Source organism: Falco rusticolus, chromosome 10, assembly GCF_015220075.1.
Source record: "Falco rusticolus isolate bFalRus1 chromosome 10, bFalRus1.pri, whole genome shotgun sequence".
Taxonomy (NCBI): domain Eukaryota; kingdom Metazoa; phylum Chordata; class Aves; order Falconiformes; family Falconidae; genus Falco; species Falco rusticolus.
The window spans coordinates 1,551,844-1,579,161 of record NC_051196.1 but is presented as its reverse complement, the minus strand read 5'-3'; the positions used below and the strand labels follow the sequence as shown (position 1 = coordinate 1,579,161).

Below are 27,318 nucleotides of genomic sequence, written 5' to 3'. Positions count from 1 at the left end.
GGCAGGCTTTGCCACAGAGTTTACATCCTTTTGGTTTTGGATATTTTTTTTTCACAGGCAGGCAGGCTGCCTCTGTCCAAACGCTGTCCTCCTCCCAGCAAAAATGCGGTCTCAGGCAAAGACTTGGATGCGGGTCCCCTCAGCTGATGAAATGCACCCACAGAAGGGCCCGGTGATAGCTCATTTCCAGAAGCCTACGAACACACAGTAACTGCCATGTCTGCACTGTTCAGGTACGTTTGTCTCAGGGTTGTCCCCGAGCAAAGTGACAGTGTTCTTGTTTGCTCTTGTTCTTTGCCTTGCGTGCTGGGGTCACACTGGCTGCTGGAGCCCTGGAGTGCTCCTCCAAGGCTGGTGCTATTAATATTAATGATTTTCTTGGTTCCTGGGAGACCAGCGGTCCCTCCTGCCCCAGCCTTGATGCTTTTACGCAGCGCTGTATGAGACACAGCTGCATTCCTGAGCTATAAGTCTTTACAATCATGCACCAGCTCTCCAAAACAAGTTCAGAGCATGACTTCCAGCAAGACGGATGACGTGGCTCTTCAGGCCCAGAGGTAAACGCTAGAAGTATTAGCAACACGGTGGCTAGGTGGTACCCACATTCCTGCCACTAACGTCACTGGCATTTCTGCCTGCCAGCGTACAGCCATTGCATTCCTCAGCCCAAACAGCACCTCATGTACTGCAAAAGATGGAGAAATCCAAGTGAAACAAGTATCTGATTCTTCCCAGCTCTTCGGCTGCTATTTATTAAGTACACTAAAAATAATGAAAACCAATGACATTTGGATGGAGGGGAGAAAGTCATAGAGTTCAGAAAATTAAATTGAAATGAGCCTCTTTCAGGAGGCCGTTGCTGTAGCATTAATATTTTCACCCACTCAGAAAGAAGAAGGAAGGATAATACTGAACAAAACTTAAAAACTTCTGGTGTAAACTGTCAACTGCGAGAAAAGTGCATCCTTGACAAATAGCCAGAAGGACAAACCGCAGTAATGAGCAAATGCCTCTGGATCAGGAGTCCCAGAGAATGGTATAGCTACTGAAAAAATAGAAAAGATGCAGAATAAGATTGCACAACTGATTTCAAAGCTGGCAAACATGACCTGATGATGTGAGACACAGATCTATCTCCAACTCCATGTCAAAAGGGGACAGGGAGAGAGCAGTAACATACAACGCATCTGCACAGGGAGATGGGTGAGGTGTTCAGAAGCCTTTTGGCAAGGCTGGTCACAGCCCTTGTTTTAGCAAGAAACCTCAGTTTGGTTTTTGCATCAGCAAGTTCAATTTCTGTTCATTTTTCTAAGTGAAAGTAGTTCGAAAAATATTTTTTAAGTATCCCAAGTGAATTTTCTCTGTATTATTTAAGAACAAATAATAATGCAAGCAACAGTGCAGAAAGTTTTTAACTAGCCAAAACTCCAGTAAAGCTGACTTGCAAATACTTCTGCTACATCAACCTTTTGTCCAGATGTCCGGCAAAGAAAAAACAACCCCAGAGTTTGAAGAACGTAGCTTGCGGGGCAATTCTGCTCAGTCATAAAGCAGAGAAAGGTGCAAAACTGATAGCTAGATGTGAATCCGAACAAAAGTGGATTAGAAATGAGGCACATTTTTTAATTAATGTGAGCTTCAAAATCAATAAGGTAGTGACTCTCCAACTTCTGATGTGTTCACATTCCCATATCTTGGTATGTCCGGAGCTGGATGTTTTTCTGGAAGATGCAGCAAAGCTACTGGGCTCAGTACTGGGCTAATTGGCTGCAACTGAATGGCTTTGAAATATAGGAAGTCATACCAGATGTTCTCATGGTTCCTTCTGGCCTTAAACCCTGTGAATCTATGAATGAGTTTCTGAATCTGTGAAATCCCAAGTCCTAAGAATACAAACATATGAGTAGAGTTATATTTCTGGCCTCCAGATCAGAAGAAAGATATTGAATGTGCATTGTTGCGATAAATCAAAGGAGCAGTCAAATCGGAGCTGTAATAAAAGTTGACTGCAGATCTTTGTGCAGAATTTGGTCATATGTCATGTGAGGACAAGGTTCAGAGAAGCGATTTCTCAACATCTGAAATGACTGCTTTTTGGAGCAGCCCCTTCCAAGTGCTGTGGTGGAGATCTTGCTCCAGACTTGGTCCTCAATGCCACACAGGAGCTCCTTTGACAAGCGACGATCAATGAGGCACTGAACACTGTTGACCACAGTGTAATTGAGATGGGCATCCCTACCATGAAAACCAGCAATGAGACATTCAAGTCAAGAGAAAGGGGTTTTGTTTTGTTGGACTTCCTTAAAGGGAAGCTTGTCAAAACTGAGGAAATTGAAATCCGTAGTCAGCAAGAAAGCTATTCAGCCATGGTCTAAGCACGGTCACACTAAGCATGTATCCACCCACTCCTCTCCTCTGAAAAAGGAAGAAGAGCAGCAGCAAAAACAACAACAACAGAAAAAAAAAAAAAAAGGAAAAAAAAAAAGAAAATAATTACGATACTTCTGTATCGTTTAATAGCACTTTGAAGTAATCTAGTATTTTTGGAGGGGAGGAAGTCCTCTGTAGGCTCCATAACTGAATTCAGGCAACACGAGTTTGAGACTCACCACTGAAATGCCTTCTTTCCAAGCTCTGAGCATCTTGGTTTCATCTCTTTCAGCTATGGCTCTGGCTGCAGATGGCATGAGAGGGCAGGAGCCACCTGGGACCCAGTGTGCCTCATCAGCGCAACGTCGGGTGAATGCTAAGGTGAACAGTTGGACACCGTGATGCAAACCTCCTTTCTCTAGGTATGATGGTGCTGGAGCCTTGCACAATGGGCATGTTTGGATGGCTGCTTGAAAGCAAACCTTCAAGAAATGGACACCTTGTTTGAATAAACTGTCAGAAAAAAACCCATGCGCTGTCAAAATTCTCTGGTGAAACACCCTTATTATATAATATGAGCTACATGTGTCATGCAAAGTACTGTATGTCATTTGCTGAGGGCCCGTTGATACTCTAACGTCACCACCAATGTCACGCAACACTGGGCGAAGCAACGAGCATAGCAATATCACCAAGCAATACATAATGCCAATGACAGTGGAACTAATGTAGAGGCGATTATCCTTACATTATTCAACACTTCCAATTGCTCTCTGTTTTAAGTGGCTATATGATGTAATAATATATAAATACTGTAATGAAGAGTTTATTTATAGCTATCCTCAATGTTACCAGTGAAAGTATTAATGCATTTTTCCCACGCTATGTTCATTGACCGCAGCAGAGCAACCCATTTTCAAGGGACCGTGTCAAAAGAGTGTTTAAGCCATTCCTCAGTCACAGGAACAGGTGAATAGCTAATGTAGCAGGCAAAGTAATCAGCTTTAAATGTGGGAATAAAAAAAACAGCAAAAAAATGAAGGTGAAGAGAGGACATGCCTCAAATGGAAAAAGAGGGTTCAAGTGTCTCTAAAGCTGGCAACTACTTTCCAGCCTGGGGACCAAAGGGCTCCCTGGAGCAGCAGGAGCTTGCACCCATCTCTCATTTAAGACATGAGCATTGAGCCGGGGGGTGGTCAGACCTTAGGGCTGGGACCAAAAGCCTCTTCAGGTCTCAGAAATCTGGAGTGACGCCATTTGCACGCCAGAGTCGCTCTTGGTTTCTAATGGCATTGACCTTAACTGAGCTGGCATTCCTGTATAATCCTCCACATCCTTCAGCTTGCCAAACCGCTCTGGAGCCACCAGTATCTTCCAAATGTTTCATTCTCTTCCGTGAGGATGATGTGGAGAGCAAAATGGCAGGTCTTGCACGGTCGAAGATGCAGGGCTTCAGAAGGACTGTGTAGCATTTGCAGAGACACTACAACACTCCCATTCTTATGCTCCGTCTGCAGAGAGTTGCCTTTCACTCTGAACACAGCAAAACCAGGAAAAAGCAGAAAGAAAACCACTCCCTTTTCCCTTGTGGAAGAAAAGTGTGATTTCATCATTGCAAATTGTGGGTTTCTTGCGGTGTGTAGGAGAAGCCACAATTACCTGGAGAGACAAAGTGGTAGTGATGGGGCTTCTGGCTCTCTGGTTTGCCCTCCTGTGTGGCACCAGGTCCTGCCCCACTCCTGAGCCCCTCATGTCCCCACAGCTTTATGCTGGCCCAGGAAGATCTACTTTTCAGAAATTCACCTGCTACCTGCATTTCCCCTATTCAGGGATAAGCTTTCCCTGCCTTTGAATCTGCTAATACGTGCAGCTCATCATTCCTTGCAAGGTCTGTCATGCCTTTCCGTTGGTGGCTCTTTGAGTGGTGAAGCCATGGCAAGACCTGTAGGGGAAAAAAACCCCAAAATCTCTCCACCCAGCTGAGGACTTTCCCATTCATCTTTCTTACTACTAGCTGCTCTGAGAGCGTGAAGATCCTGTGTATCCATGTGGGCTTTTAGAATGAAGCAGAGCAAGAAATGGGGCATCGGCTTTTCATGCAAAAGTGACAACAGGAGGGGATGTACCTTCCCCCATTGCATTGGCATGCTGCCAGCAAGTGCAAGAAACTGCCTTTTTTCCCCCATTTCACAACAAACAGAGCTGCACTGTAAACAGCATTCATCACACAGGGAGTTCCACTTAGAACTGGGTGAATGCTAGAAAAATACTATTTACAAATGCTCTCTCAAATAAAAACCATGAGTTTATTTTGGCACAGCCAGTGATTCTCCCAGTGATTGCTCCTGGCAAGCAATCAGGCAGGTACAACAACACTTGCTGAAATACTCAGAGGATGGGGACACGTTGCAGATACTTGTGTAAATATGAACCATTGGACAAATGCTTGTGCAAATCCGTGTTCACGTGGGTCTATGCAGCAAGGGCTTTGCATAACTGGTTTTGAGAGCTGCTTGTGGGTTCACTCCTCGTATCAAAGCAGAGAAGCTCTGCCACATGACGGAGGTAAACAGGGACACGTGCATAAACTCACTGAGAAGAGCACAAATGAAAAAAAAAATAAGGAGGAAAAAAGAAAAGGGCAAATAGCCAATAGTTGAACTGCAGTCAGGCTGCATAGTTTACAAGCAACCAAAAGACTGAGAAATGGCCAGAGAAACCATTCACGTAATAACGGTGTGTCAAACACATCTGCAAAGTTCCTGCAGTATTTGCAAACAGAGGCCCAAGTTCGATGGGATTGATCTGGGGAGCAGTTCATACAATTAAAATTAGGTGAGTGTGTAAATATCTTACTGGAACAGGGCCAGGAGACAGGACTACACTCACGTGGTCAACTGAGTTTGGTGAGTAGTCATCCAGCTACGTTTCCTCCAGGATCGACGTGTGGAATGGACCGATTAGTGCTGGAAGAATTAAGGATGGGAATTACAGAACAAGGAGGAACGACGGGAGGGCTGCCCAGGCTGGCTCGCCTGGATGGGCAGACAGGCTGATGTTCAATAGGTGGCACCTACATGCAGGGACCCAAGGCAGGTGTCCCCTCACACCACTGCAGCTTCCAAACACTTCTCCTGATGCAGTTGGAGACTTAACCGTATGCTGGCTGTAACCAATGCATCCACATGTGAAAGCAATTGTGATGCCTGGAAAGGCTTGGACTCTGTTTTGTTTGCATTGTTCATTTCCTACAAATGTAATTACCAAGGGATAAATTAAATTAGGTTGTAACATTATTTTGAACATCTTTTCTGGTTTGCTTTACTTCACATTTTCTGAGAGGCCAGTGTTTACAGTTAAAAGTACAACTTGGCAGAAGTATAATCAGGAGTGAGCAACACGTACCACAAACAAAACCATTAAGAGCATTTAGAAAATTTTTGCAAAAGACAATCAAGTGCTACAGGACTAATTTCCCACTTGGTCATCACGATCTTATGTCAACATTAGCACCATTGACTTCAGCTGAGCCCTACAGGCACAAGGCTTGTGTGATGGGGTGGAAAAACTGGCCCAGCTTAGGGTTATGTATACCGTATTCTTTAAAAGACAAAGAACTAGATCCCAGGAGTGTGTAAGTACCCTGAAGTTTCAGAGTGCAGCCCTTTTCCCACTGAAATCAAATGCAGAGCACCTGTGTGCTGGGAGGGGCTGGAATCAGGTGCCTCCCACTTGCCATTAAGAAGGCATGGCCACCAGCAGCATGCTTCTCTGGGCTGGATGTGTGGCTTGTGGGGGGAGGGAGAGGTGACTGGAGAGACAGGTATGTCTTCCTCCTCATGCACATCCTCCCTCACCCATGACTATCTTCTTTTTCTCGTTATTTCCAGTTTCTCCATTTTCAGAACAATATTGAAATTATTCCTGGAAGGCTAGGAAGTGTTTTCAAAACTCCTCAAATCAGTTAAAATATATATATATATATTTTTTTTTTTGTCCATATGTGTATGGATAGAAGGGTGTATATATATATAAACAAAAAAAAATGTTTTTTACCTGGTTGATCATTAGGGGTTTTTTCATTTTTAGGTCTTTTAGAAGAGCAATTATATTAAAGATGTTACGTTGGCCACTAGGATGAGTAAAACAGTTTGGGAGAGGAAAAGGGTTGTGAATATTTCAGGGTAATTACTAGCAGTTAGTCCCAGAACCAGGATGGGGGGGCAGGGGGAAAGGCAAAGAAAAAGAACAGCTTTCGCCTGTTACTGATTTCCTTTTTGGTTACAGGGGCCATTGTTTGTTTTAATGACAGGAAAAGAGAGCTGTCAGAAGACATTTGCATAGTGCAAATAGGGTCACAAATCAGAGGGACTGCACAGATCGTTTAGCAGTGAGCCGGCAGCCATCCGCGTGCAACTGCGAGGACAAGATTGTTTTGTGGAAAACGAGGAAAAGCTGATAGGTTTTCCACATGCAATTGAGGGCTTGAGCAAATTTTGGGGAGAGAAACTTCCTGCTTGCAGTGGGGTCTGTCGGGCTGTCGTGAAGGCGTTGCTGTTTGTTTATTTTCCTAGCTGCGTGCTTAAGATGCATTCTTTGAAAATGTAGCTGATGGGTCTGTTTGTATAGACTGCACTGCTGGTGAGTTAGACCAGGGGTTTGTGTTCATTTGGGAAAAGAGAAAGAATCCTGGCCATCAGAAATGTTTACTATATCAGGAAATGAATTCACTACTTGAGGGTTCCAGTGGATATAAAACAAAAATTAAAAGAGCCTTGTATAAACCCACTTTGTATTGTCTTCTCCATAAACAGCCCCATACGTGACAAAGCTCGGAGCGAGCGAGAGAGGTAGTTTTATTGGGGCGTGTGGAGGGGAGTTAATTGCTGTCATGTTTTGATTTTTTTTGCACATGTTGGTGAGTTTGAGGCGAAATCTGGTCTTCTTTTCTTCCTCCCGTTCCAGGGAGAGCTGAGCCTTTGCTGAGAAATAACACTAGGCAAAATGACTTCAAGCTGTCACCATTACACAACCTAAACTTTATTTCTTCATTAATGCATTACAGAGCAAAAAAACAATGAGAGCATTCCTCTGGAATGTGTGTTTACTGAGCACAAAATGATATGTTTACTGAAATAGCAGTTGCTGCCGGGTTACCCAGTGGGAGAGAGCTTTCTCTTTCCGCACCGGTCCGAGATCCTGGTGCCGCTCTGCTCCGCAGCCTTCAGTGCCAGTGACTTTGGTGGCATCCCTCACCGCCCTGTGCCCATGAGAGGAGAGACCAAGGAGGTCCTGTGGCAAAAAGCAGAGGTGGTGCCGACCCAAGCCAAGGCTCAGCGTTGTCCAGCGGCACCTTTCTGGTGGCTCCGGCAAACCCTGGAGGAAAGGAGAAAAAGGAGGGAGATTTCGAGGCATCCCTTCCTGGAAAAAACATGAGTCAGAGGAGAAGGGGCTAAGCCCGGGATTTTGGGGTGGGTGGCAGTGCTTCTCTTGGCACAGGAGTGGGAAAGATGCTGGGGGTGGAGGACTGGCAGCAGGGGTGTGTGGGCAAAGGGTCCCTTCCTGAAGAGCAGGCAGAGGCAGCGGCCAGGGGCTGGCAGAGCTGTACCGCGGCACTGGGGGAACGCACCGCAGGAGGAAGGGTGGGAGGACAGGCAATGTCCTTTGTGGTCACAGTAATGAAAACATCATTCCTGATGGCCGGGATGTGATGGGCACGTTGCAAATGCCCCAAACAAAAACAGCCAGAGGAGGGAAGAAAGGGAGTCAGAAAGACAAAGCAAAATGAAATCAGTGATGGAGCTTTCTCCTTTCTCCTGAGACTCAAAGTAAACCATGCGTGTGTTGGTACATATGTACACGCGCAGGTGCACGCACACGCACACCCTCCTACACACCCAGTCCCATAAATTCCAAGGTGGTTGGGTTTTTTCTCTTTATTCCACTAAGATTCAGGCAGCAAAAACAATAATTAAGGAGCTTTTGTTCAGTACAACTGCCAAGCAGACATCAGGTTGGCTGCAGTGCTGTTTGGTGTGGATATGGCTCTCCAGTGATTCATAACCAGCCCAATCAGAACAGGGTTCATTGGTGCCCCAACCAACAAAAACACAACTGCAATGTTTTCTGTTTGTTCTCTTCTCCTTTAAAGAAAAATACACACACGCGCGTGGAAGAAAAACAAAACCAGAGAGTGCTTTCTAACCTGGTACAGCATATTACACTAATTAAGGGATGCTGTTACTCATGCATCATTCACGACCCTGCCAAAACTGGGAACAAACAGTCCCTACAATCTGGGTAGGACTGTCTGAGCTGAACTTTGCAGAGTTCTCTGATCTGACAAAGCCCAAATAGGAAACATTCTTCCCCACTGCTAACTCCCTGTGGCTGGCAGTATATCGGGCAGTATTCTTCCCCTGATCTGCTTCTTCAATTACACATTGATATTCTTGTCCAGCAGTGACTGCAGGGCAGGTGAAGGGACCTGCGCAACGTCACATGAAGTCATCTTTCTGCTGGGTTGCAACAAAGACCTCAGGGGCTCTGCACTGGGCCAGCACCTGCTGTAGTGGGAGCATCCCTGGAAACCCAGAGGAGGTTGCACCTGAGCATCGCCTCTGCCTTGGAGGTAAAAGCATCTCCTTGCAGAGATGCCTTCACCCCGGGGCTGTGGGCTTTTTACTGTCCCGTTTGATGCTGCAGGGACACGGGGATACGGCTGCCAGGAAAGCCAGAGGTGTTTTCCCCCCAGACCCTGCCTGCTGAGGTGTGGAGGAGGGTTGGGGAAGTCCTTCGAGGTATCTCCTGCCACGGCTGAGAGAGGCCAGGGAAGCGTGCTATTTGTGTACATGCCGTGCATGTGTCTCGGCACCGCAGTGAGAAGGATTGACAGGAGCTGCAGAAAGGCTGAGTAAAATTTTCCAAAATACCTAAGTGATGTAGAAGCCTCCTGTCCTATTTTTAAAACGTGACTGAAGCATGCGAGGCCCAGTGCCTTAAAGGTACCTCTGCAGATAGCTCCTGGAGAGCTGGGCACCCTAACGATCTGAGCACCTCCATCCCACTGCCCTGGTGACCCGATCCTCCCCATCGCTCTGGGGTGCCTTCCCCTCTCAGCCGCATTGGTTCGGCCCCTGAAGCCCAAGAGGTTGCCCTTTCCCAAGCCCCGCAGAGACCTGCACAGACCGCTGCCAAGTGCCTGCCCCCAGCAGAGATGTCCCCTCTTTCCTTCCCCCAGTCCCACCAGAGCTGCTTCATACTTGGGTTTTGCTTCCAGCCAGGATGCCTCTGGGTTTTTTAATCCTTCTTTTCTTTGCTGATCCAGAAGCCGCTGCTGGGTGGTCACTCCCCTCCAGCCCGGCCAGCTCCCAGCTGGGGCATCCCCAACCCTCCCAGCTGCTGCACTCAGGCACGTTGCTCTCAGCAGACCTTGTAACTCCAGGATGGGTGGCAAGGTGCCTTTAGCAGTGTCTTTTCTCACTGGCCAGAAGGCTCTGCGAGCCCCAGCCTGGCTGGCTTGGCCCAAAATATCTCAGGCTGCTTCCGCAGCAATGAAATGTCGCCTATTTATTGCTGCTGATTATTGCTAATGACAAAGGCAGGTGGCCGGGGCAGGCAAAAGGAGAATGGCAAGGCTCAGAGAGATGGGGCACGATAAAAAGGTCAAAAAGCAGTTATTTTAGCTGCCGGCTTTGTGCAATTTTGGAAGCAGAGGACTGTTTGCGTTAGATGTAGCAAGCACAGGTTTCAGCTGCAACGGCACTCTTCCCACTCCGTGTTTTTGCAAAACTTTCTGCCTATTTGTAGCACCTCCTGCTGTATTGCTCACACCAGCCCTTGCTCAAGAAAGATACTGGAGCCATACGTCGGAGCCGTATGTCTCATCGGTACAGCGAGACTCGAGCAGAAGCTATTGCCAGAGGCAGAAATACTCTCATGGATGCAGCCAGTAGAATAGGTGGAAATTTTCCAAATTTCTTTTTGCAGAGGGAACATTTTTCCCTATAAAAAATGTGGAGGGAATGAAGGGAAGGCTTAATAGTGACTTTTACAACATGTCCTTTCCCATTTCTAACTTGTCTTTTCTATCTTACGATGCCCTTGTGGAGCCCTGACTCTCTCACTGATGTCAAGACAGGAATAGTGAGGAAAGAAATATTGTCACCCAAGCTGCGGTGCTGAAAGCTCCTTCTTGTCAGCGCTCTGATACAAATAACCGTATAGATACCGGGACGTGCTCCTAAAGTTTCTGTCATTGCGCAAGAGCCCTTCTGGCCTCTCAGCTGCTGTGGCAGTGCAGTGTGGTTGACTTTCCCATGTCTCTCCCAAGCAAATCCCTTCTCTGCAGACCTGAAGTGATGCTGGGGGTTCCACTTTGCAACGGTGCTGCGGTCGATGAGGATGGAGCAAGAAGCGGGTTGGAGAAGACAAGGGTTTGCGAAGCACCAGCGAGAGGCAGGCTGGGTTCTGGGAGGGAGCACAGGCACCACGTGGTGCTCGGGCTGAAGCAACCCCTGTGCTGTGCATGCTTTTCAGGGGGAAGCCTAAACCACCCAGTGTTGCAGGGGGATCCCTAAAGTGATAGGGGGAGGAACCCATTAACAGCAGGATGTCAGCACATCACAGCGAGCAGCCCTGGAGCTCGTACTGATGCAAGCACCTACACCAGAGACAGGTCCAGAAGAAGCATGCAGGAGTTCACCCCCTCCAAATACCACCCCTACAGTACAAAATCACGTAATTTAAATGTCAGGATGTCTGTTTTGCTTTCCTTTGAAGCTGTGAGATGCTGGTAGAGGCGTTGGTGACTTGTGAGCTCGTGTCTCTGCAACCTGTCACTTGCTGAACCCCGGGGACCATCACGCATCCTTCAGGTACCAACAGTCACATCCCTTTCAGCATGATGCGGCACCGGCTCCCGCTCCAGGGAGCTGCAGCCATGGGGAAGCCACGACTGCTCAGGTGAATGCCTTTGATAAATGGCCACCCTCCCACTTCCCTGCTGCATGGACCAGATAGCTGCAAGCCAAGGCCATTACTCAGCGTATCATCAGGTGTGTAGCTGTGTCCTGTGCACTCCAAATTGGCAGGGAGATGACTATTGGAAGGAAGCTGAAGCCAAAAGGGCTGTGGCATCTGGCCAAATCCACTGTCGATTTTAAAGCTGATTCCGCTGTTCCTCCTGTGGAGCAAAACAACCATATTTTTCATTTTGCAAAGGACAAAGCTCAATAGGTCTGCGCTTTTTTTTTGTTGCCTTTTTTTTTTTTTTTTTTTGGTTGCGTTTGCTAGGAATTTATTGAACGCTGTTACATTATTCTTCTTGCTGTCAGGAAACAGGCTGACTCCCCTCCCAAGTAGCAAAGTTTGGCTACTGAGCAACCAGGCTGCATGGGGCTTTTTGGCCACTGGTGAGGCTACTGTCTTAGATGGTGGCCTGTGAACTTCCTTCAAACACTTGGCGCTGAAGAGCTTTGCTCTCAGCCTCTGGAAGTTCCCCTATCAAAGGGCAGTGAGCGGGTGGCACAGCTTTTGGGCCTGAAGAGAGTAAAACCCTGTTGCCATAAAATCTCTAACGTAGCATCTGGTTCGGTTTATACTCTCTCTGCTGTGTTGCATCCCGAGCAAGCGGCCCCGAGCCGCTCAGGATGCATGCTGCATGGTCCAGGGCTGTTGGGGAAGGTGGCCCCTGCCCCAACACCCACAGCTGGTCCCGCATGCTAATAAAGGCACAGTCCCACAGTGGGAAATTCATGAATCTGACGCTCCTTCTTTATTCCTTCACTGGAAAGTGCAGTAGGAAAAAGCTCGCAGTTTATTTTTGTGATGGGGATGAGTGGCAGAAACGGGTTGTAAGAAGGGACAGTAGCATGAACAGAGCGGGAACTGGCACTGTTCTTATGCCTTCTCCTCCCAGTTACCCATTGTGATTATGCACCTGACCCATCCACCTCCATCTACACCAAAAATCTGGCACTTGGCCACCTGCCAGCCATCCTCTTTCTGTGCTGAGCAGGTCTCATACAGGGGAAATTTCTCCAGCCATGGAGAAACCTGAGCAAGAAGCGATTTCCCTGGGTTCATTCCATTATTCATCGTTATCCTCCCCTCGGGCTGCCCTGAACAATTTCCTTCCTCTCCCCTCCGTGTACACCCTTCAAATGGTTTTACAATATGGCACTGAAAAATAAAGTTTAAAAAAAACCCAAAAACCCAAGGCATTGAAAACATTCAAATATATTGCTCAGCTCTTTCCTCCCTGCACCATTGTCTTAGGAGGGCTGGCGTGGGACCAGACTTCTTTCTTATTACCAATCTTAACTACTCCACTGGGCATCGAAAAATAAAGCCCTATAAAAGTCACTAATTAAATAAGTTCTCCCATCTGACCTAATACAAGCAACATGGGAGGTTGCATGATTATTTTTTTTTTTTAGATTTTTTTTTTCTTTTCTCCTCCCTTTTGTAGAGCCCACTTCTCTGACGGGGATTCGTTGTTTTTCTGGTGAGGGAGAGGGATTTCAAGGTCATGGAATGAATAAATGATGATAATGCGCGGCCGCAGGGAGAAGCGAGCACAGCAAGCGCGCAGTGAGCAAGCATGGCAGCAGCCGAGGTGCTCGCTGCCTCCCCGGTCTCCTCCATGGGGGTCTGGGCTGGGGTCGTCCCCTCCCCGTGGTGGCTGTGTGGGTGCTTAGCCTTCCTACTATTGTTTGCCAGGGCAGGCGCTTCTTTTTTAAATTATCATTATTATTTTCATCTCTTGCGACTCAGAGGCGTGTGGTTATCTCGTCTGAGTGTCCCCCGCCCAGGGCTCTGCGGGGCTCCCTGGCTCCAGCCCTCGCGGGGTGCGTGCCTGCCCCAAAGCAAGCAGGATGGAAAATTAGCGGCTGGATTTCCTGTTATTCTTGGGAATTTCGGATGGGTTTGTGCAGCTAGATATTTGCCATGCTCAGCTGCGGTGATTCCAGTGCTGTGTGCAATCTCTCTCTTCCTCCCTGCTCCTTGGGCATAGGTGCACAAGTGATATGAGCTGGGCAGTCTCAGCCCACTGCCCCACCGCCGGGGTTACGCAGGGCAATGCTCTTTTCTTTGCTCCCGACTCGCTGGCTAATAAGCTCGCCTCTTGCGAGAGCATCCCGGGGTTTTCTAATAACAGGAAGCAGGAGCTGCCTGCCCCAGGTTCCAGCCGCCTGCGGGAAGAGGTGTGGCTGCCTCCAATTTCGAGGAACACCAGTGTCACCAGCGGCCCCGGTCTTGGCGCGCTTCCTCCTCGGCATCCTCCTTGCCGTCTCCAGCAGTGTAGCCCTTTTATTTCACTTTCTACCTGAGTAACCCAAGGGGTTGCAGCCAGGATCGTCCCCTGCAGAGACAGGCATCTGGAGGGAGAGGGTTGCAGCTCCCAAAAGGTGGCAGGTAGCAGGTGAGGATGCAGTTGTGGGTTGACGGGGGTCCCAAAGCCAGTGCTGCAGTGAAACAGACACCAAAGGGCTTGAGCACACACCACTAGAGGATTCCCCAAACCTCTTTTCCCTTTTTTAATGCAGAACCTGTGGCAGTGAAGGGTCTTGCCCTTTAACAAAGCAGCGGACGGGACGTGCCCAGCTAGACAAGTTCTTCAGCTGCTCCTCCTGCCTCTCTTCATGCCTGGAGAGCCAGGCAGCGCAGACCCCTGGGGACACCTCCCGACAGCCCTGATTTACCTTATTCTAGGCCATGCTGAGAATTATTAGCTGCAAGAGTCTGCCTCTCTCCCTTCCTTGTTGAGACCAGTTTTCTTATTATAGCATGGTGCTTCACTTTCCCCCCACCTGGGATATTCATTCTATAGCTTTTACGCTAGGATAAATAAACAGCAGCTGAGAGGGGGCCGTGGCTCTCAGGGAGGGCAGGGATGGGAGCCCGGCACTGGGCACTCTCCTTATGCAGTGCCCGCAGCCAGGGCCGGGGGAAGCCATGCAGCATCTTCCTGGCTGTATTCCCGTGGTGGTGGTCGTGGTTGAGCTCAACCCTCAGTTTCGAGCACAAGGTGCTGCTGGGTGGTGCAGCCTCTCCGCAAACCTGTTCGATAGCAGAGCAAGCCCCAGCAGCTGCAGGGAGCCAGTGGGCTCATCGCTTAACCCATGGAAAGACTTCACATGATTTTTCTGTAACCGGTCACTTCAAATCTTCCAGCAAATGCCGTCTGGCTGTTAACGTTATGCGAATATTCCTGTGTACTCATTTATTGATGACAGGCCCATGGAAAAGACAAACCCTAAACAAATGCAGGAGACTGTTCATAGAACAATTAAATTTGCTTTGCACCAGCTTGTGGCCTGGAAAAAGACATCCCTGAATTTGGCTCATGTCAATCTAGTCATGAGTCAAATATTTTGTGTGACTTGGCTTAAATGACAGGGCTCTCCGCTAGCTTTCCAAGTGGTGGCGAGCGCGTTTGTTTGAGGTCGGGGACTCAGCAAGCTTCATTTCAGTTGACGCTTCACGCAAGTTGCATTATTTTCCTGTGCACCATCTACAATCTCGAAGGGCTTCTTGCCTCTTGGGGCTTGTGCTGAATATGTGACAGAAACTGTCAGAGATACCTGCACAGGCCTCTTAGGAGATGATTTCCAGAAATGAAGAGCAAGTAAGCTGCAGAACAAAAGCCAGGGTGAGAAGGATACGAGCACGGCCGTGATGGAGCAAGCTCATCTCCAAGCTCATCTCCTGGCCAAGGCGTTAGCAGGACCTAACTGGCTGCTTACCTTGCAACTTAAGGAGGAAACTCTTTACATTTCTGTGTTCCTTATATATATATTACAAATATGAGACACGTGCACTGTCACTAATTTATTGCCTAAGCAAATTTGATTAGGAGAGAGGCCAAGTCTTGAGTGTAGAGACTGTTCTCCAGTGATAGAAATGATTGCTGAATATTTAATATGATGTCAAGCATCATAGCACACCTCAAATGGGAAGATCTGGGGACTCAGCCTCTCTCTGGTGACTTTCTCTGGACCACTGAGGCCTCCTGTTGCCATCCTATGCTGCGCACATCCTTCGCGGTGTCTGTGTTCCTGCAGGCTACCCGGTGGGAATGACTTTCATTTTTCCATGGGTAAAGACTGACAGTAATTACAGGTGTTTGGGGGCTGCTCTGGGAAAAGCAGGAGACGAATCACGTTGCTGCTCTGACCAAGAAAGGCTGTGGGTAAAAGATAATCATTTAGTCTTCTGCAGGTGCAATCGTTGGGAGGCATTGCCTGTCTCCTGCAGCCTCTCGAGCTTTACAGTCAGCGCAGCTCAAGCTAAAAGTGTTTTTAGTTGGGAACCTGGACGGGGTGGTAGGAATTAGTGCCCTGCAGGGCTTGGGATATGTAGATAAACCATTTGTTGTTGAGCAGTAAAGAAAACAATTATTGCCACAAAGCTTTTTCTGCAGGAAAATGTCATTGGCTCGTGATGGACAGCCAGGTTTAAGGCGGCAGGGAGATGAAATGGATCATAAATATTTTCTAGCTTAGCCTCTAACAACAAACCTCCAGGAACAGCTTTTGTCTGGTTGGCTCTTAGGGACTTTAAAAGACAAAATAACCAAGATTTCTCCTTACAGAAAGCACGCAATGGTTCACAGTATAATACAGTCATGTTTAAACACATAGAGTACAAAATATGGGGGTATTGTCTGATACTCATGCATAGCTTAAATACATCAGTTCAACTGCATATTTGCGTCAGAATAAATCTATAATCAAAGGTTTGGTAAAAAGGGCCGACCTTTTTTCGTTTTCTTTCTTTTTTAATGCTTCAATGGAAATATCCCCATGTTTCTAGCTTGTTAGGACACAGACAGGAGGGGAATAACCCATTACATACTTCATTATTTTCCAGATAGCAGAGGAAATCTCCTAGGAATATTTGAAGTGTAAAGGGTATTATAATATCTAAAATCAAATGACATGAATTTTGATGATCTGTCAGCATTTGCAACTGGTAATGCTGAAGCTGATTTTTAGGGAGCCATTACTCAGGCTGCACCTCAATAGCAAATGAGATGAGGATTGCCTTACAAGCAGTTGCTCTATTCATTTTCTAAATAATACCACAAAACAAGGCATAGCTAGACCCCTCTTTTTTGCCTTTGCTTATTTGCAAACCCAAGCTTCAAAATTACCCCTGATGTTTTGTAATATCAGCCTCTCAGACACAGAAATCTTGAAGCAAATACCTACGTGTTCAGGGCTGCAAGCAGTATTCAGTGATCTAAAATATTCTTTATGATAGTCTTAAAATCAGACTTACTCAGTTCTAGTACATGCTGAAATTTACAGTGGTGCATTAAAGCTACGACAAACAACCTCTGACAAATAATTTGGTAGTAACTCAGCACACATCATGGCGAAGCAGCACAAGTGGGAAGGGATGCTGTGGGGCAGCAGTTGATGCGAGCTCTCAGTGCCAGACTCCAGATTTTGATTTCAACAAGCAAAATTATCTTAACCTATTTTATCCTTTTTTCTTGGGGGAAGGGGGAGGAAAGAAAAAAAAAACCTATGTTGTTTTTTCCAGAAACACTCTTGATTTTAGAACATGTTTGAAATTTGAGAAGAGGCTGGCTGTGCTTGGTCTCCATAAGAACTACCTCATCCTGATAGATTTAGTGGAGAATGTGTCTGTGCTCCATGAATCTTCCCCTAAGAAATAGCGAATGCATTGTTTCCAAATACTAATTCTCTCAACTTCTTAAAATCCCTTGGTGCTTATTATATTCATTCCTCGCAAGCAGTAGTGAAAACAAATGTTCTTTGTGTAAACAGACTTTGACAGAATGTGGGAACTTAAATAAATATGGTTATAATATGGTATAAAAATCAGCTTCAGATTTAAAGCAAACTGAAAGTGCATGGGTAAAGAGTCTTGTCACTCGAGTTAACAAGCCCCCCCAAATATTTACTGACATGTATTAAAACAGGTAAATATCAGATCTCAGGGTCCTAACCATGTCATATGTTTGAAGATGCTGAAACTGTGTAAATATACAATGTTGAGTAAAACAGTTGCTCCAAAACGTCCTTTTGCATAAAACATGCTATTGTATCTGCTATTCCTCTCCAAGAAAAATGAACGTGTTATTGGTGCTGTTCTCCTCAGCCAGCCAGAGGCACGGGGCATAGCTCTTCATTGGGGTGGGCAATGACATCGTAGGGCTGATGGAAACCAAGGATGTTTTGAAACATTTATGTGGCTTATTTGAGGGGAGGGGGGGAAATCCTTACTCCAGAAAGCACAACTGGCCACAAAGCCTTTCTATGAGATTGGATACCCTGGGTGGTTTTCTGAGGCATGAGGCCAAAGGCCAAAAGAGTAAAACCACAAGAAAAGTGTAATAATTGCCCTCCGGGGCAACGGCTGCATGAAATGGAACTTATGCATAAAGACAAGGGAAACCCATTAAGTAATATTATTGACATGCATCTGACAACCAGTGCTCGCCAATTGTGCTCTGGATTTCTGGAATAATTTCTTAATGGAATAAGGGGGGTTTAATTCATAATGTCTTTCTACAGATGCTAGAGGATGCAGGTTTGCCAGACATTCACGTTCCCAGCCTGCGTGCTGTTAATAAATCCTAGGTTTAGCTGAAGCACAGTAGTAGTCCTCTGTTATATCGGCATTGCAAGCAAGTTTCAGCTTCATGCAATAACACAAAATTGCCATATATCAGCATTTCTTAAGCACCTGTCCCTGACAGTGCCAAGCCACTCTGAGAATTACAGGGGGAAGAAATGAGAGAGACCATTTTCCATGCGAGATGTAGTGCTGCGGCGACAAATATACCTTTTGATTACATAGTGCAAACAGACTTCAGTGCCAATTGCAGAGGCAAAATAAAGGAAAACAGGGTTCAGACGATGCTACAAGCCTGAAAAATGTGTCTGGACCACATAAGAAAGGCATAAATGGAAGATTTGTGACTCTTGAGGTTTTGAAGTTTTAGGGTCCAAATGGTTGCTTTACTTCCAGGGTTTAATAGCAAAACAGTTTTAAGGAGAAGTGAAATCTGGGCTGAGAAACGATCAGCTGAATTACCCACTTGTGAGACCAAAGTTGGATACACACTGGAGGGTGATACACTGCTCATGAGGATGGGGGTACTCCTGAAGCCAGGCAATATCCCCCCTCCAAAAGCCTGTACCCCTTCTCCTCACCTATGTCATGACCTGGACACAGTTTCTGTTGGGCTGGATGTGAAGAAAGTATTTTTCTGGAGGAAGGAGTACCAGCAAGGTGTGCTCACACTGCCCGGTCTGAGGAAGAAAATGGACTCCTCTCTCCTTGTGGGTATGGTAAGGTGTGTTGATAATGATGGCTCTAGAAAGTCAGTCCTTTTGTTAGATTTTTGGGGTTTTTTCAACATTACAACTCTGCAAATTTAAAAGTGTGTCTTTTCACTGCTCAGGGCAAATCTGCATTTGCCTCATTTAAGGAAGTTGACCCTGCTTTTGTGAAGCAATGTAGTATTTTGACCGGTAAAAACAGGTCATTCCTAACTCCAAAATGTAGACGTTAATCACAGCTAAAAGGGGCACTTCAGGAAGATCTTTTGGAGGTGTTTTGAATGTAGAAGTAATTGTTCATCTGCTGGGTGAGTTGTACTTGAGTACCACTGTGTGTTGGGAGGGACGGACAGTCAATCACAGATGGTATTTCTGAGACTTCAAGACCTCCAAATGTTTTTATTTAATCTTCCTTATACATTTGCTGTACCCATCTTAGTACATGTCCTGCTGGTGTTTCTGTGTCCCTTTCATCACTGAACCAGGCTGCGTGGTGTGAGGATGCCTCACGCACCAGGAGCAGCCAAAGCCCAACCTTTCTGTCTTGCCTGCACAGTTGGGGTTGGTGAAATGGCTGCAGACAGAGTGGGACTACTTAGCTTAGGTATCTGCCACGCAGCCACGCATGCAAGGCACCAAGGAGGCACGCAGGGGATGTGAGCCCCCCGTTTCCTCCATGGGCATGCCCAAGCAGACACCAACCCCAGCTCTTCATGCCAAGACCCTTCTCCACCCTGCAGGGCCTGCACGAGGAAGGGTGATGGCTGCTCGCCTGTCGAGACCCCAAAGCCAAGCTTCCCTGGGGTTTCACGAGTGGGAAGGGTCCACTGAGGGAGGAGGCCCAGGCTGCCTGGCGTGGTGAGGAAAGCCAGCTCTCAGACCACCCCATGGTGGGAGATGGACTTGTTTATCAGCACAGCTTGCCCGGTGCCACCCCTCTTCATTTCAGACTGAGTCAACCCTCCAGACACCAATGAATGTGCTCTTGTAAACAAACACCACGGGTTGCTCTTTTCTAGTTGCTGCTGCTATTGGGTGTTTTTCTTTCTTTTCCAGCTAAAACTGCTTTGCTTTCAAAGAGCGAGACAACGTAACCTTTGCAGGCTCTTGAGCAACTTTTAAATGGTCCCTGTTGGGATGGGAACCTTTGCTTTCCTGGTGAAAGAGGCATGGCCATGGGCTGTAAACAGCTCAGGGAGGGTGAAGAGGGCACGGTGCAGGCGGGAGGGCTGCCCGAGGCTGCACCTCAGTCCTGCTTTCCTGAACTATGGCATCGCTGAGCCTGGTTCAGAGGTGCACCCAACGAGGGTGTTTACTGCAGCTTCGGATGGTGTGTCGGCATCAGCAGCACTCAGAGGAAGGCAAAGGTTTCTAGCAAGGTCAGGAGAGCACCATGTGTGTTACAAATACAAAGAGAGGCTAAAAACTCTTCCTTGCCCTTGCCATCCTTGGTGGCATGTGGGAAGAGATGTGGCAGGGATGGCTGGTGGAGTCCACAGCGGCTTGTCTGTTTCTTTAGGGCTTCCCCTCTGTTTTCCTCTTTGTTAAGTGATTATTTATTTTATTCTGCTCTTTTCATGCTTGTGTAGCCCTGGTCATACTGATGGCTTCCCCTTGCCCTGGCAGAGCGTTATTGGTTGACAGCACAGCATGTCCCACCAGCTGGCAGCTGGTTTGTCCTGGAACCTACTGATGCCTGTTGAGGGATGCAGTGTCCCCGTCCCCTTCCCTGCCACAGGAGGGGATAGGTTGCCTCTGGCAGAACACCAATGTAAGTCTTTTGTTATTCCATATTCTCCTTTCCCTGCCCCTCTGTCAGATCTGGTGGTCCAGGAAAAGCAGTTAGCTGCTGGCTCATCCCTGCCTGTTGCTCAGATGCCAGATGCTGCTCTGCTCTGCTCTGCTCTGATCTGCTCTGCTCTGCTCTGCTCTGCGTGGGGAGGAACTTGGCTCTCTTTCCCAAAAATGCCCGCAGATGTCCTTTGTTTGCCCAGCCACAGCAGCAAATTGGAAGTGGTGGGACCATCTCAAAAATCAGGGGGGGATTCTGCCTCTGCACATCACAGTTTGGAGCTTGCCTGTTATGAAACTGAAGATGACTAAATGATCTCACTGGGATGTTTCCCAAGGATGCTGCCTTCCCTTGGGTGACCATGCTCCCAAGGGTTTGTTTCATTCATGCATTAAGCTGAGTGACTTCAGTGTTAACTGTAAAAATACAGCTTTTCGACGCTTACTACAATAGCCCAGCCACAAACTGGGAGTTTTGGTAAAAAAGAAATTATGCTTCGCTTTAGGGTCAGCCAGCAAAGCTGCTTTGCCACCAGCTTTTCTCTCTTTTCTTAGTTTTTCCCCTTGAAGCCATTGGAGACCAGTAACCCCAGTTCACATGGTGGTTTTGGTGTCAGTGGACTCCTCCTCACCATGCATCAAGCAAGCTTGCAGCAGCATGGCAGCTCTGCATCCCAATGCAGCTATGTGTATAGGGACACCAAGAAAAGCAAGCTGCACGTTCCTTCTGCTCGGCTCACCTCTCCTACCACTGCAAGACGCAGAAGTTGAAAATTAAACTTTTGAGTTACCAGCAATTTCCACTTTGGTGCATTATTGGCTTTCCTGCAGCGCTTTTGTAAGCCTGTTTATAAGACAATAGACAATGGGAGAAGTTGCTGAGGCTCCCAGTGGACACATGTTGACAATAAACCCCTGTAACAGAGGTCAAATGTGTGTTCCCAGAATAGCAGAGGGTAACTCACTGCCTGAGGAGTGTAATGCTGCAAATGAACCAATACAGAAGAGATGTCTTATTGTCCGAGCCTTTGAGTCAACTTGGCCCAAGAAGACTAATTTTCCAGAAGATCTGATCTCTTTACTTACTGCAAGGGTATGACAACATGTCTTTTCCATTGGTAACACTTATATCTATGCAAAGGTCCCTGTAGTCACAGATAGAAAGCTATTTAAAATGATTTGAAGTGTAAAGAGGCAACACCACCCTGAATGTCATGTTCTTGACCAGGTGCCCCCGTTGGTGGAAAGCCTTTCTCTCCAAGCGAGACACAAGAGTGAGTCAGAGGCAGTTTCATGTGGGTGGGGTGGCTCTGCACAGGAACGGGGGGAGGGAAGGAATTATAAAACACTATGTCCTATTTTTAAGAAGTTGTAACTTAGCTTTACTTTTCCCTCATATGAAGTCTCTTTGGGCAGCAAAGCACTTTTAACACATGGTTTGCAAAAAGAAAAAAAAATTACTGACCAAGTGGAGGTTTTTTCTTTCACTGGTCATTTTTCAGCGCTTTGTGGATGCCAAAAAGAATTAAGAGCTTCTTCTTTTCATGCGTGTCTGCAGATACATTGATTGTTCTCTGATAGCCAGAGGACGACTGACTGAATAGGGCAACCCATAGTCATTTGTGTTAAAGATACATTGCTGCAGACGGACAGCTTGTGATGGGTTGTCTCCTTGGTGCTACAGGAGCTGCATTGACTGCAAGGTGGTATGGATAGCAATGTCAGCATGTAGGTGAGCACTTGGGTTGACAGGAAGGTTTGCAGAGGCTCCAGAAGCACTTTGGCAAACAAAACCTCTCTCCTTGAAAAAACATGTGTATTGCTCCACAGAAAACAAATCTACCTACAAAGGGATTCAAGGAAGGCTGTGGGAGAGCCCAAGTCTCCTCCATGCGCCATCTCCACAGCAGCAGGGAGGTGAGGTTGCTGTCATGCGAAGGCAACAACTGTCTTATGTTTAATGCCTATTTTTACTCTTTTTGCCTCCATTTTTCCTGGCATGCAAAGAACTGGAAGCAAAGGCACCGCACCCTAGAGTGGTGGCGAATATTACAGTGGGAGCATGGTGCCAAGGTTATGGTTAGATCCTAGGCTCCCCTCAACAATTTTATGACTGACTGTGCCTTACAAATACCCAAAGCTCATTCCAAGAGACAGGTGGGGGATTTGTTTTTTTTTTTTGTTTCAGAGCCTGTTAGCAAGTAGCCAGCAGTGGAGACAGGAAGCAGCTGCTCTGTACGGGTCTGGCTGGTGGGCTAAAGACATTTTCTTTTGGAGCACACCATGCTACCAAAGCCAGCGGAGTCACTTAAAGACCCTGCAACACCCAAACAGTGACCGTGTGGCCAAGCTAGAAGGGGACTCTCCACCCTGGCCAGCCCACCATGCTGTGGCACACTTGTGCCCCATCCAACTTGCAGGCAGAGCCTGCAGTTCAAAGGGGCATGGACTGGGGTGTGGAGGGTGAGAGGGCTAATAGCACCATGTGGAAAAACTGGATGTCTAGAGTTTCCAACCAAACCAGTGACCTGAGTATTTCCCAACCAAAATATTGATTCTTCCTGGTTACTGAACTTCTGCAGCCCAATTCACAGCTCACCCATCCAGCCCAGTGCACTGACTTCTTCACAGTGACTGGCTCATTTTGAGCAAAGTTCCTGGAGGGTTTGTTTTTCATGGTTTCCAACTGGCCTAGACTATATAGGAGGTAAGATAATGGGTATCCCTGGAAAGTTACATGTGTTCCTGGAGATACTCTTCTACCTTCATGAACTCCATTGCTAGCAGTAAGTTTTGCCTGCAGAAAGGAAGCTAGCAGTGACAATCATGACCCCAACACCCCTTTGCTAGTATAGTAACACCTGTGAAGGTCTTGCTCAAGGAACTATTCATTTGGCTTTTTTAAATTATATGCATATTGGTTTACTGGGGACGTTCGACTTCTTGAAGGCTTCACTGTCCAGCCACATAAGACCCTTTTCCACTTCTGTGCAAACCATGGGAGAGGAAAATCCTTATCAAGCCGTGCAGTCTAGTATGAGCAGGTTGCTGATATGTCTTCACATCCTTCCTTGTTTCTGTGTCAAAACCTTCATGTAAACAGCAGAATTGTAGGACAAACAGAAAAAATACTTGTTAGAAAAGCAAACAAGAGTAAAAGAGGGTAAATACAATCTGAAGGCCCAATTGAAACATTGTCTTCCCATCGGGGATACCCAGCTTCATGTCATCTGAATTGGAAATAATCTTGAGAGATTTCTTCTCCATTCCCTAGCAAACAGGTAGCAATGGAAACGTTTGGCAGGTATTTAGACATTAATAACCTAAGGACTTTGGAGTTTCTTCTTTGCAACCATCTTGAGGGGGAGAGGGAATTGAAGAAGAAACAATCAGTAAAATCAGTCTTGTATCACCATCTTGAGCCACACGCATTACAGTGCACTCACAGCGCTCTCTTCTCACTTCCAAAATGGACTCCAGAGGTATTTTTATTTCTGGGACACCACCACGGGCAGTGGCTATCCCACCAAAGCCACTGATTCAGTTGCCTCATTGGCTGAACAGTCCTATAAGTAAGAAAAGAAAAATCTGCTTCTACCCCACTAATGCTTTACAAAGTTGCTCAGGAAAATTTGTAACGCGTGAGGCAGCAGCAGTCCTATATTAACTGGCAGACTCCAGACATTATGCAACCTGAAGCTTTCCCAATTATGCTGTCCTCGACAATTCCTGCCTACACTCACAGGTCTGCACACTCTTACAAATGTGTGCAAAATCCAGCGTGATTTAACCTTTAATTTATCAAAACAGAATGTTTGATTTGCAATGAGCTAGGAGAAACGTAATAGTTCCTGACCTTAGCAAGGCAATTCCTTCAAACCTAGGTCATGGGACTTTGACATTCAGCCTCTTGGAGGAGAGGCACAGGGACCTGGTGCTGGTGGTCACCTTGCTGACAGCCACCTTTTTCCACCACTGGTCAAGAGTCGAGATAAGGGTGCCACTCAGCAGTGCCCAGCAGCCACACCTTCAGCTGACTATTTGAATTCTGCTCAAGAAAACACAATCCTTGGCTTGCTCAGCTTGGATGCTCCAAGTGCAAGTGGTAACTGTGTGAACTGAAACAGCTGCCTCCTGATTCAGTCTGCTGAAAATTATTTTTAACATAGCTTAGCTGATTTGCACCCATCTATGGCATATTATTGTCCCAAAGCCTCTGCAGCTGGTCATGATAAGGTGATCCCCCAAATGATTAGGTTATGCTGTTCCTCTTTCCTTCTCCTCATTACCTGTAGAGAAAGCAAGAGGATGGGTAAAGCTTTCTTGCACTGATCAAGCAGAGACGAAGTGTTACTTCTTGAGAAGTTTTACAGTTGCTTTGAGCCTCCTAAGTTCTGACGTAAACTGGTTCTGCGTTGCCTGTCTTGGGAGTAGCTCAACCTTGGTTTAAGCAGATTCTCCTTCCAGGAAACTGAGCTGGCAACAGGGCTTCCACAGATGGAAACTAGAACGCTTCATGGTCCATGAGCCATGAGATATTTGGGTGAACTGGTTCTTCTGCTGCTGCCCCAAAATTGTCTAGTTGCCTGTTGTGTTACATTTTGGCTGAAGATATCAGCCCCTCTACTCTGTCCTTACCTGTGTCTCACCATCCTCTGTCGGAAGTTATATCTTTTTTGATAAGCTGTCTGAACTGCCTGGGCGGTTGCTTTCTAAGCTACTTTCATTTCGTTGCCAACCAATCTGGAGGGGCAGCATCCTGCAGCAGGAGAGTGGTTGAAGATAGTAAGTTGTCCAGCTGGCTCAGTTGCTTTTGGAAGATGTGTAATCAAGCTGTAAATAGAACCATTTCCTGCGCTTGTCTTCCCAGGCTTTATCTTGTTTATTCATGCAAATGGTACCTGGGGATTAGCTGCTGTCTGGCCTTGGTTTTAATTTGCCTGTATTTCAGCAGCGTCATGTCATTACATTGGTGCAATACCAGATTTGGAGGAAATTCATGTGGATGACCTATTCTTGATAGCCCTTTAACTATGCCCAGATGGAGCGTGAGCCGCCTGTGGCCACACATTGCTTGGTGAGGAGCACATGTTAATGTGCACAGCCGGGGAGGCATCAGAGCTCTCATCACAGCTCGCGTGATAGATGGTTTTCCTCTGCAAAGCAACCAGCTAAAAAGGTGTAGGGTGTTTCTTGGAGGTCTCAAATGCCCCAGGCAGGTGAGGAGCTGCTCTCTTCCTCCTTCCTTCAAGAGTCATTTAGGGACAGTGGGGGGGAGCACCAAGAAGCTTTAGGTTAAGCAAAGTGCAAGCACAATCCTGTATAGCAGTGGGTGCAGCGTGCGTGTGTGTTTATGGGATTTCTGATCTGCTGCCTTGTCCCTGTTCTTTGTGGCTTTGGAAAACTGCATTTCACTGTGCCAGTTCCCCACGTGTCACCCATAATGCTTGTAAAATGCAGTAACCCTTAATAGCTAAGCCATCCGCTTCGTTAGAGTCTTTCTGCAAGGATCTCGAAACACTTAATACAGGGAAATGTTTCTCTCAGTTTTTACCAAAGGGCACCTAGAGCCAAAAGATGAAGTGATCTTTGCAGGAATACTTTCAAGCCAAGCTTCCTGACTGCTTTTCCAGGAGCTGTTAAAGAACAGTGCTTTCAGCCATCAGCCTGGTCCAGTTCCGATTCTTGTGGCCACTAGAATTTTTTTCCAGCTTCCCTCTCAGTGTGTCACCGAGGGCCCTCTGCTTTAGGACTCAGGAGAACACGTAACCCATGACTTCATCCATAGTTTAGCCCCTTTGTATCACCGCTAGCCCCAGGCTGAATGGGAAAAGAGTGGTTTGACCTACTCAAAGGTGAGGGTGAAGCTTCACTGAGTATTTAGCTGGAGCAATCCAAAGAGTCATAGGACGGCCACCAGCTGCTTTGGGGTGGTGAGATGCTCAGGGCTGCTGAAGGGTGAACCAGTGCTGAAGCACACAGGGCTGCCTTCTCCTCCACCCAAAGTTGGAGACTCAGGGTTGGAAGTGAGTGGGGTGGTTGGTGTCCACGTGAGCATGAGGCATGAGGTAGCCTCTCAGCATTGTTTCCCATTTCATTACCATGTGATGGAAGATGTTTTTAAAGAAAACCTTGCTTTTTCACTGCCATTTAATAAAGCTGTGAAAATGAAGACCAAGTCCCCCAGCATGCTGGGGAGATGGGGTTAGCTGATACTCAGCCACTCCAGCGATGTGCTTGGCTCCACACCCCTTGCAGCTTTACGTGATCTCTGGGGCCTGAAGGTCTCCTGCAGCTGGGCCCATCGCAGCGGTATGTCCCAGGTGATTGTAGTGAAACAAAACTTCACTTTCTAGGATTAAACTCCAGGATTTCCTCGCTCTTAAGCAAGTTCCAGCTCTCTGGAGTCAACAGCAACTTGGCCAGATCCTGCTTTCAATTACATACAGATGTAAAAGGCAGGGTAACACGGTGCTCTGCTATCCCCCTGGGCTGAGCTGCTCCATTGGATGCTGTACCTTCCCCCACCCTTTTCAGGGCTGGAGGGACACCACCACCACCACCACCCCGAAAGGAGCACGGTGACCCACTCCCCAGTGTTGCACTGGGACGTTGCTTGCCTCCATGCTGTCTGGCTCCTCCGTGGCTGGGAAAGAGTTTGGATGCAATTTATTCATTGCAATCAAAACCCAACAAGTACTGGAAGAAAGTTCAAATGTATGTGAAATAACTTGTCCAAAAAGCTGGCAAAGGCAGCTTATTTTTCCTGTCTTACAAGAAGTTATGCAATCAAGTGATTAATTACCCATGGCACGGTCTGAGGGGTGAAAGATTA

General features: G+C 47.0%; 1 long non-coding RNA gene across 1 annotated transcript in view; it reads left to right on the top strand.

Moving 5' to 3' along the window:
• The window catches only part of LOC119154263, a 119,875-nt gene that overhangs the window by 80,956 nt on the left and 11,601 nt on the right, over positions 1–27,318 (top strand). The window contains exons 8-12 of the long non-coding RNA XR_005106414.1: positions 58–233; positions 2,663–5,205; positions 5,308–6,193; positions 11,152–11,246; positions 20,282–20,463. This is a non-coding gene — a long non-coding RNA (uncharacterized LOC119154263). The remainder of the gene's footprint in view (positions 1–57; positions 234–2,662; positions 5,206–5,307; positions 6,194–11,151; positions 11,247–20,281; positions 20,464–27,318) is intronic.